This window comes from Ahaetulla prasina, chromosome 1, assembly GCF_028640845.1.
Source record: "Ahaetulla prasina isolate Xishuangbanna chromosome 1, ASM2864084v1, whole genome shotgun sequence".
Taxonomy (NCBI): Eukaryota; Metazoa; Chordata; class Lepidosauria; order Squamata; family Colubridae; genus Ahaetulla; species Ahaetulla prasina.
The window spans coordinates 277651591-277660540 of record NC_080539.1 but is presented as its reverse complement, the minus strand read 5'-3'; the positions used below and the strand labels follow the sequence as shown (position 1 = coordinate 277660540).

Sequence of the window (8950 nt, the reverse complement as noted above, 5' to 3'; positions counted from 1 at the left end):
GTTACGATGCAGGCTAATTCTGCTGATTGTCAACTGCCAGCAGTTTGGCAATTCGATTTTCACTGGTTCAAGGTTGCTTCCACCTTCCATCCTTCTGAAGTCAGTAAAATGAGGATGCAGATTGTTGGGGGCAGTATGCTGATTCCATGAAGCGGTATATAAGTCTACGTGCTATTGCTATTATAATATTTCAGAACATAATGCTTCTAAACTACAAATACTTATTCAATAGCAATTGACATCAAAATACTTAGCCCACTGGTCTGTTGTATTAATTAAATCAGATTTTAATTTGAAAATACATATCTCTTTTTCTGAGTTCTCATTAGCTTCAGTGTACTACATTATATCTCTGGCAGGATATATCTGTTTTGAAATAATGCTAAGGGCTGGTACTCAGCATTATAGGTTTAGAACAGGGCTGTTCAACCAGTGGGCCGGATGCATCATGTGCTTGCCATGCCCATGCCCAGTTTAGGGAAAGGGGGGGGGGAGTTGTGATATGTCACATGACAATGCCGTGATGATGCAAATTTAACATCCCTGGTTTAGAAGATTGCTTTCAAAAATGTTGCATGAAGGAAGAAATTTGAAACTCAGTAGAGTGGTAAAAATAAGCAATCAAGATGCGTATTTTGTTCTTTTTCTACTTTTGAATTAAACTGGATATGTGTAACCTCATTTAACCTCATATTAACAGCAATTTTTGTCCTATGAACTGTCTTTGGGACTGGAAAGTTGTCCATGGTTACAATGGGCAATTTCTGAGATCTACATGGTCATACAAGGTCCCACCCACCCTGATCACGTGACCAAACAAGATCTGGTGACTTTGCAGCTGGCACAATTTTCCCCCCACAACTTCTTGCTGCTGCGCGGAGGACCAGAGAAGTGAAAAGTGAACCTCTTGTTGCAGCTTTTGTTGGGTGCTGTTGCCTTGAGGACTGTGATTGCTTTTCTTTTTCATTATAGTACTGTGTTTATTTGTAAGTACAGGAAGTCCTCAATTTATGAGCACAATTGAGCCCCAAATTTCCATGGCTAAGCAAGACACTTGTTAAGTGAGTCACATCCCATTTCATGACCTTTTTTGCCTTCATTGTTAAGCAAATAACTATAGTTAAGTTAATCATGATCATTAAACAAATTTGGCTTCCTCCATTGACTTTGCTTGTCAGATGCTCCCTAGCAAGGTTGCAAACAATCATCCAGGGCATAGGGATGCTGCAACCATTGTAAATACATGCCGGTTGCCAAGCACCCAGTTTGATCATGTGACTCTGGAGATGCTGCAACAGTTAGAAGTGTGAGAACTGGCCATAAGCCACTTTCTTCAGTGCCATTGTAATGTAGAGCAGTCATTAAACAAATGTAAATGGAAGACCACCTGTACTTTACAAAGATAAACATGTTTTTTTCATTACTCTGTGTGTTTGCATTTGCCTTGCAATTGCTTGCAGAAATACTAGCCAGCATATACAGAAGAACATCCTGCACTGTAAAGTTCCTTTGCATTCTACTATACTGTGTTTGCTTGCATGTGTTTTATATTTATTCATCTCTTCTTAGCATTTACCAATAACCTGCTTCACAGGATTATTAAAAGAATCAGCCACCCCCTTTATGATCAGTCAATCAAAATAGAGCTGGAAGGGACCTTAGAGGTCTTCTAGTCCAACCCCCAGCTCAAGCAGGAAACCCTATACCACGGGTCTCAAACCTTGGTCACTTTAAGAGTTGTGGACTTCAACTCCCAGAATTGAGCTTAGCTGGCTGAGGAATTCTGGGAGTTGAAGTCCACAACGCTTAAAGTGGCCAAAGTGGGAGACCCCTGCCCTATACCATTTCTCTTCTTAAAAACCTCCAGTGAGGGAGCACCCACAATTTCTGAAGGCAAAGCTGTTCCACTGATCCTCACCGTTAGGAAGTTTTTCCTTAATTCCAGGTTGCTTCTCTCCTAATTACTATTAATACATCATCATTAGCAGTATTTCCCCCATGTTTTCTCTTCTCCCAATTTAAAAATCAAAAGCACTTGGCTGAAAAAAATATATCAGTGGCTTAATTAAAAAAAAAGGGGGGGGATGTCATAATGGTGCTACTCTCCCATTCCCGGGGGGTTTTGGGAAGGCGGGATTATTGTTTTGCTTGCGAGGCGTATCTCCCAGCCCAGAGAAAGACACATGCATGTTGCGGGGGAGGAGGAGGAAGGGGAACTGGATGCTGAGCCCGGGGTTGCTGGAATGGGCTCCGGGGGAGACCCGGTGGGATTTCCTCCCGAGAGCTCTGCACAGAAAAGACTTTTTTGCTTTACCCCGTCCCAGAACAAGGCCGCCCGCGCACTAACATCTTTCCGCCGCCTCTCGCTGTTGTCCATCAGGACTTGCGCGCGCGCGCCCTCTCTTTCGCCTAAGGCGGGGCGTTAACATGGCTGAGCTCTGCGGCGGACTGACAGCCGCTTCCGCCCCGCTGCAGACCCCAGGTTGGCCGTGAGGAGAAGCGCGAAGAAGCTCAGCGTCTGGCCTCCCGTGTGGCTGCTGCTGGTACTGCGCTGCCGGCCCCGCGCCCTGCTTTGGCTTACCGCTCTCTATCCCGCCTCGTTTGGGAGCTGGTCGCAAGCGGGGTCGCCAAAAGTTGACGCCGCCCGCGCAGGTAAGCAAGCAAGCAGACGGGGGGGGGCGTTGGAAGAGGGCGACCTCGGTCTGGCGACCCTGCCGACCGTCTCCGTCTCCCCCTCGGCACTAAATGGGCTGGGTAGCTGTAGCTATAGGAGTGCGGGGGAGGGGGGGAGGGCGTGTTGCTTTGGGAAAGGGAAAGGCCGGGAGCAGCGTCAGATTCAGGCTTAGCCGGGGTGCAAGTCCCTTCGAGGCGGCGAGTCAAGCGGTACCCTAAATAAACCATCCTGTCCCTGCAGCCCAGACGGCGAGAAGAACGATTTAATTCGCCAGTCACTGCAGCGGGGATGGTCAAGGGCTTCTTCCAGAGGCCCGTGTTTCCACCACCCCCCCACCGCCACCACCCCTTTCCCAGTTTTTTTATTTTATTTATTTTGTCGAGTACATATTAGATAATATATGTGTGTGTGTGTGTGTGTGTTTGTGTATATAGATAGATAGATAGATAGATAGATAGATAGATAGATAGATAGATAGATAGATAGATAGATATTATATGTATGTATGTATGTATAAGCAGGAATTGAATAGCCTTGGCCTTGGAAGAAAAACAACCGAGGGGTCCTTGGTGCTCTCTGGGCTTGCTCGTTTTCTTGGAGGTGTTTCATTACCCTTGACTAGGTAACTTCATCAGTGCTGGTAAGGAGCGCTGTTTGCTGTCAGTTTATATTCTGGCGTTTTGCCTGTGTGTGTGTGTGTGTGTGGTGTCTTAGAGATCCTTTGGTTGGGCTGTTTACTGATGAAACATCTGCAAGAAAACGAGTAAATTCAGAGAGCGCCCTCTCATTTCAACCCTAAGCTACAAATATTCTCCTTTATTGGAGAAAAATAACTGCATTGGAGTAAACCCCCCCCTCCCCCCCCCCCCCCGCTGCCCTAGTCTTAACTGGAGAAGATGGGGGGTGGGGGAGTTTTATTCAGCTGCAAGGTACAGTTATGCCTGAGAGGAGTAGGAACCTGGCCTTCCTGTTTGTAAATTTTTTAGAATTTAGAATTTATTGGCCAAGTGTGATTGGACACACAAGGAATTTGTCTTGGTGCATATGCTCTCAGTGTACATAAAAGAAAACATACGTTCATCAAGGTACAACATTTACAACACAATTGATGGTCAATATATCAATATAAATCATAAGGATTGCCAGCAACAAGTTATAGTCATACAGTCATAAGTGGAAAGAGATTGGTGATGGGAACTATGAAACGATTAATAGTAGTGCAGATTCAGTAAATAGTCTGACAGTGTTGATGGAATTATTTGTTTAGCAGAGTGATGGCCTTCGGGAAAAAACTGTTCTTGTGTCTAGTTGTTCTGGTGTGCAGTGCTCTATAGCGTCATTTTGAGGGTAGGGGTTGAAACAGTTTATGTCCAGGATGTGAGGGATCTGTAAATATTTTCACGGCCCTCTTCTTGATTCGTGCAGTATACAGGTCCTCAATGGAAGGCAGGTTGGTAGCAATTGTTTTTTTTTAAATTGTAAATTTACAAAAAATTTTGTAAATTGTAAATACTAAAGAAAGGGTAGTGCTCATATTGCTTGGATTTATTTTATGAACAAATGGGAAATACAGCTCCTGTACAGACTTAGTTGAATTTCCCAGATACTCAATTGAGGTCTTATTCTTTTAGATGCTGCTGGATTAATGTTAAGGGTATGTGTTTCGACAGCAGTGGAAGTTTTCCTTTCCTGCTCCTTTTCTACAGCTCCCCACTATTTGGGCTGACTCATTACTCTGGAACAAAGGAGGAGGAAATTAATCTGGAATAGGTTGAGGTTGGGCATCTTTGGATACAAAAATGGAAAGTTTTCAAATGTTGCTTCTTTATCTCCAGTTCTTGTGTACCTTAGTTCCTGGGCTTGTGAAAGAACAAATGAGAAACAGGGTTGATAGTGGAGTTCCTGAAAAAAAACAAAAACCCAAGATTTTACATTCACGTACAGATTCTACATAAAAAAACCAAATAACAGCAAACACAATAAATGAGTTTTAAACTTAATTATTTTTACCTATTTATTTATCCATTGCCAGCAAGGTTTCCTATACCAACCAAGAGTTCACCCTCAAAAAAACCCAGATTTCACATAAACGATAACAAAAAATACAGTCAGTTTAAACTAAGTTATTTTTACCAATTTAATACATACAATATAATGTAATGTAATATATAGAAGAACTTAGATTTCATTAACTATTAAAATAAAAAGCTATAAACCCTGATAGAGAATCAGCATTGGCAACCCTAAGGAAAAGTATTTTCATAGTTTTTGTGTGACTCTGTCACTGAGAAAGGTTTTGAAGACAGATGTACAGTATATGTTTTGTGACTTAGATTGAGGCTTGATGTGTGCAGGGAAAAATGTTGGAGGAAAGGAGGGAAACGCTAAAATTTATTGAAAGTTTATTTTTTTTTAAAAAAAGTAAATTCACTATGGCAGCTATAAACCCTACCCCTTTTTACACATATTGTATGTGCAGTCATGTAGAGAGGTGGAGTTAAATCATGTAATTATGGCTGACATAATTATTTTTTGATCTTTCCATAAGGTTAAATCTGATTTCAAAAAAAAATTGATCAAGTTTGGTAATTTGATTATTCTAATTGCATAAATAAGAGTATTTATAAATATTCTTTCAAATCTATTTAGCAACAAACAATCTCAGGAATTAGACTTCTTTGGGATAGGAGTGTTAAGCCAAATTTTATTGAAACATTTTATAATTAGGTAAGATGATTTTGAATCTGTTTGAATCTGATTAATTGTTCTAACTGTCAGAAAATTTCTCCTTAATTCTAGGATAGTTCTCTCCTTAGTTTCCAGTCATTGCTCCTTGTTTATTTTAATAATTCATTTTGGTAATCCGTTTTGGTGGCATGATTAGGGGGAAAGAAGGTGCTGATGGCTTCTGTCTTAAATTCCTACAAATCATTATAGTAAGTCTAGCATTCTCTATTTGTGAGAAACGGTTTGTTATTAATACTTTCAGCTTTGACCTTTACTTGTCTTTTTTAGAAAATATAATTTCGGTATGTCTGTCTTACAGAAGTCTTGATCCTGTTTGGTTTTGCTGGCTTGAAATTATCATCTTGTTTTCGTGGTTTTTTCCCTATACCTATACTTATTCATAACCTATTACAAGGACTTTACAAGTGAAAAGTAAGTATTCATTTATAAGGCAAACAGAGATCTGGAGTGATATAGAAAATTGATTTCAGTAATCTGACTTTTATTCAGATGCTGATTGTAGAAATAAAGAACTTTTTTAATTACATTTTATTTTATTAATAACAAGCTTTATCAGTTTTAATATTTTGTTCATGATGCAGTTGACCACTATCTGTGTGAGATTCAATGAAGTATAATTCACATGATTTATGTCTGCTTGCTACAGGGACGTTGATTCCTGGATTATAAAAGACTTTCTTTCAACAAGACTAATTTATCTTTGAAACAATGAACTAAAATTGTAATGTATTACTGTAAGTTTTGGCGGGAGTTTTAGGCGGGAAATATCTCGTCTCTGATTGGATGCAGCCTCAGTCTGAAGTGTATATAAGGAGAGGTTTTTCTCCAGAGTTTTGCTGGGTCACACTATATTAAAGAGCTGTTGTCACTAACCTGGTCTCCTGCCTCGTCAATACCCAAACTTAACATTGGCGACGAGGATGGGATTTTGAGGCAGAGCACCAGAACAGAGCTGAACTCACTACGAGACCCAAACCCAGCAAGGTGACGGCGAATGCAGCGATGACCGGCTACACGCCACCCACTCCGTTTGACCCTGCCCAGGAGACATGGGGAATATATATGACCCGTTTCGAGAGTTTCCTGGAGGCCAACGAGCTACAGGGAGTCTCCGACAACCGTAAACGGGCTTACTTCATAAGCCACTGTGGGTCCGCAGTCATCGCCGTCGCAGAAGCCCTAGCGGAGCCAACACCGCTACACTCCGTATCGTGGCAGACCCTTCAGACCCTCCTGAAGAATCACTACGCACCAGCCCCGTCCAAATACGTTCGGCAGTGCGAGTTTGGGGGCGCGGGCAACAAGAAGGCGAGTCTATCAGCGACTACATGGCAGCCCTGAGACAAGCCTCCAAGCATTGGAGTACCGCGATCTGGACGAAGAGCTGCTGGAACAACTTATACGGGGGGTCAGAGACATCCGTTTGAGGAGACGGTTGCTAGCCAAGAGCAACCTGACATTGGCAAACGCTCTGGACGAAGCCAGAGCCCATGAGATGTCCAACCATGCAGCAGACACCTTACAAAGCGACTCACGCCGATGGCGGGCGCAAAGCCGAGCACAGTCCACCACGAAGAAACCTATCGTGAGTCAACCAGCGAAGAGGAGGAAGAAGTCCACTACACGGAAAATCGACAAGGAAGACCGGAGGAATGCGGAAGTTGCGGGCGACATCAGCGCCAAAGATGTAAGTTCAGGGACGCCATTTGCGGCGGTGTGAAAGGAAGGGCACCTGGCTCAAGTCTGCCGAGCACCCCTTCCTCCGCCGAAAATTCAAATCGTCCAATCAGAGCGGCTCTGAGTCAGAGATGCAAACCCACATTCCGCCGAAATTTCAAACCAGCCAATCAGAGCGCGAGATCGGCGAGGCGACCAGCGATTGGCCAGGAAAGAAAGAGCGAAGTCAAACCGAATGACTGTTACCATAGACCACGCAGCTACCCGCATCAAGAAAAGATCTTCACAAACCCGACGATTGAAGGCGTACCGTGCCGACTGGAAGTAGACACAGGATCAGCTATCACAATCATGTCCTGGGACACTTTTGTGAAAGCCTTGCCACACATCGCAAAGCGCAAGCTACAGAAACAACGGCCCGGGTGCAGGATTACCAGGGCAACCGCATCCCTGTTCGAGGGACAACGACCGTCGAGGTCAAGTACGGGACATACGAAAAGACCCTGCCCATCACGTTAGTCGAAGGAACTTTGCCAAGCTTGTTGGGGCTAGACTGGTTCCGGCGTTGGGAATGGGGTGACTGGCGTCCACGGACCGGATGCAACCTGCAAAACACCCTAATGGAGGAATTCGCAGACGATTCGAGGACCGTTTAGGCAAGTACAAGGGACCCCTATCTCCTTCAATTTAGACCCCAAATAGCTCCCATTAGGTTAAAGGCAAGGAGGGTTCCTTTGCACTCAAACCTAAAATCGACAAAGAGTTAGATAAATTAGTCAGCCAGGGATACTAGTGCCAGTTGACCATGCCAAATGGGAGACGCCAATCGTCACCCTGTAAAACCAGACGGGTCCATAAGAATTTGCGCTGATTACAAGGCTACCTTGAACAAAGCATTGCAAAAGAGCGCCTACCCAGTTCCAGTAGTGCAACACTTATTGCACTCACTAGGGCACGGACAAGTTTTCGCCAAATTAGACTTGGCACAAGCGTACCAGCAGCTACCCGTATATGCTAGCACAGCTGAAGCCCAGACCATTATTACGCACCGAGGTGCCTTTAAATGCACTCGGTTACAGTTTGGGGTGGCGTAGCCCTGGGCTATTCAAAATCTGATGGAACGACTCCTACAGGGGCTACCAGGAGTCGTGCCCTATTTCGATGACGTGTTGGTATCGGGAAGAATTTGGAAGAACTGGGGAGCGGCTGAGGAGAGTTTTGGCCATTTTCGGTCAGCCGGCCTGAAAGTTAAAGCAAAAATGCCAGGTGGGGTCGAGTCAGTGGAATTTTGGGATATAGGATAGATAAGAATGGAATTCACCCCACCGAGAGTAAGGTCAAAGCGATAAAGAGAGCCCCAGCACCCAAAAACAAGACAGAACTCAGGCTTTCCTGGGTCTGGTAAACTTTTATGCTGTATTTTTAAGAAACAAAGCAACCGTTGCAGAACCGTTGCACAAGTTGTTAGGAAAAACGCTGTTTGGTCTTGGGAAAGACAGAAAACAGAGCATTTGAGGCAGTAAAAGTTTGCTATCAAGCGAAAGCCTGTTAGTCCAGTACAGTAGCAGGCTGCCGTTAGTACTGGTCTGCGATGCATCCCCCTATGGAGTAGGAGCTGTACTTAGCCACAGACTCCCAAACGGCACTGAAGCCCCTATAGCGTTCTATTCACGAACGATGTCCCCGGCTGAGAGAAATTACAGCCAACTAGATAGGGAGGCTCTCGCAATAGTGTCAGGCGTGAAGAAATTTCACGAATACGTTTTTGGGCGAGACTTTGAAATTGTGACGGATCACAGACCGCTATTGGGGTTACTGGCTGGCGACCGCCCAACGCCAGTAGCACTCTCA

General features: G+C 44.1%; 1 protein-coding gene across 1 annotated transcript in view; it reads left to right on the top strand.

Moving 5' to 3' along the window:
* The first annotated feature begins 2188 nt into the window (after nucleotides 1-2188).
* TCP11L1 (t-complex 11 like 1) overlaps nucleotides 2189-8950 on the top strand; it is a 32755-nt gene continuing 25993 nt past the window's right edge. The window contains exons 1-2 of the mRNA XM_058160646.1: nucleotides 2189-2652; nucleotides 5721-5833. The gene's annotated coding sequence lies outside the window, so the exon portion shown is untranslated. The remainder of the gene's footprint in view (nucleotides 2653-5720; nucleotides 5834-8950) is intronic.